The sequence below is a fragment of the Arachis duranensis genome, chromosome 8, assembly GCF_000817695.3.
Source record: "Arachis duranensis cultivar V14167 chromosome 8, aradu.V14167.gnm2.J7QH, whole genome shotgun sequence".
In the NCBI taxonomy this organism is placed as follows: domain Eukaryota; kingdom Viridiplantae; phylum Streptophyta; class Magnoliopsida; order Fabales; family Fabaceae; genus Arachis; species Arachis duranensis.
In genome coordinates this window covers 11,265,636-11,267,357 of record NC_029779.3, presented here as the reverse complement: position 1 = coordinate 11,267,357, position 1,722 = coordinate 11,265,636, and positions in this window count along the sequence as shown.

The window sequence follows — 1,722 nt, the reverse complement described above, 5'->3', positions numbered from 1 at the left end:
AGTACTAAATGAACGAAACATTATCCATTATATAAAATCAAATTCAAAACACCTGTGTCTACAATTTAGATCAATTCAATTCCATTTAGAATACCTGCATCAATTCAATTCAATTCAATTCAATTTAACAATTGCATTCCATTCAAATCGATTAAAAAAATAATCCATTAGCAAAATGTTAGTGTTGTTGGTGATGACGATAACGAAAGAGAAGAAGAAGAAGAATCTGCTTATCTGCATGTGCGAAGAAAAAGAAGAAGGAGGAGGAGGATGAGATATGCGTGAATTTGAAAGAAGAAGAGGACATATGCGTGTATTTGAAGCGCGAGAAAAAAGAAGAAGAAAAAGCGCGTGTAATGACACTCTTTTAATGAGAGTGATTTTTGTTGGTGTTAGAGCACCTCCAACGGGCCAAAAGTTGAAGCCCTCTTTCTCACATATGCAGGGACCAACTATTGGAAAAGAAGAGACAATAGTCTCTGCACACTATCCAAGAATAGAGAAGCACGAGTGAGTCCCTCTGAACAGGGATTTTCTTCCTCCAATAATAACTTGCCACATGGAAAGTTATTATAAAAAATATTTATATAACATTATAATTAATTAAATAATTAAATTATAATTAATTAATTAATAATTATAATATATAACTATTAATTAATTAATTATAATTTAATTATTTAATATAATTATTTATTTAATTATAATTTTATATGTATTTATTTAAAAGGTAACTTGCCATGTGACAAGTTACTATTGGTTAGCTTCAGTCCCTGCTCAGAGGGACTCTTCTACCTTGGCCTCCGTGAAGGAACTCATCTCTCTCCTTCTCCAAGGTTAATTTCTCCATGTGTCAGGAAAAAGTGGAATGAGGCACTCCCATTGGAGTTGCTCTAAGCGTTGGAGTTTCACTTTTTCTTTTTCGTGTGGGAGGGAGAAGAGTGTATCTCCCAATGATGTGAAAAGATGAGTGTTTAACTTTGCTATGGGAGCTACAAATCGGAGGCACCGATTTGTTTTATTTTTTTTCCAAACAATCACAAATCGGACGGTCCGATCTGTGATTTCGAAAATAAAAAAAATAATATTGAAATCGGACCGTCTGATTTTTATTTTAAAAAATAAAAAAAATACAAAATACAAAACGGACCATACGATTTGTAGTTTTTTTTTCAAACAAATCAGACCCTCCGATTTATAGTTCACTTTTTTTAAACAAATCGGACCGTCCGATTTGAATAAAACACCATATTAAAAAAAAACACCTAATCTTCCAATAACAATGTATTACACATATTTAACCAATATAAAAAAAAATAACCTTGAAGTTGCTCTTAATGTGTGAGTTTCTGTGTTATATATAGGAATAGATCCAAAAAATTTTAATATCCAATGACTGTATTTTAAACGATTTTTTTATTATTATTTTTTATTATATTTTTTCAATACATAAAAATAATTCAGATATAATATGTATTTTTATAAAAAAAATATCTAAAATTATCAAAATATAATGATATAAGTTATTATTAATATTTTATATAATAATATAATGTTAAATGTGTTATTATTTTAACATTATTAAAAAAATAAATGAATTTTTTAAAAATATATACAAAAATAAATATATAAAAACTAATTTAAAAAGTACAAAAAATTGAGTATATGATATTAATTTACTTAAGTAAAATATATTAATAAATAAAAAAATTAAAACATAAA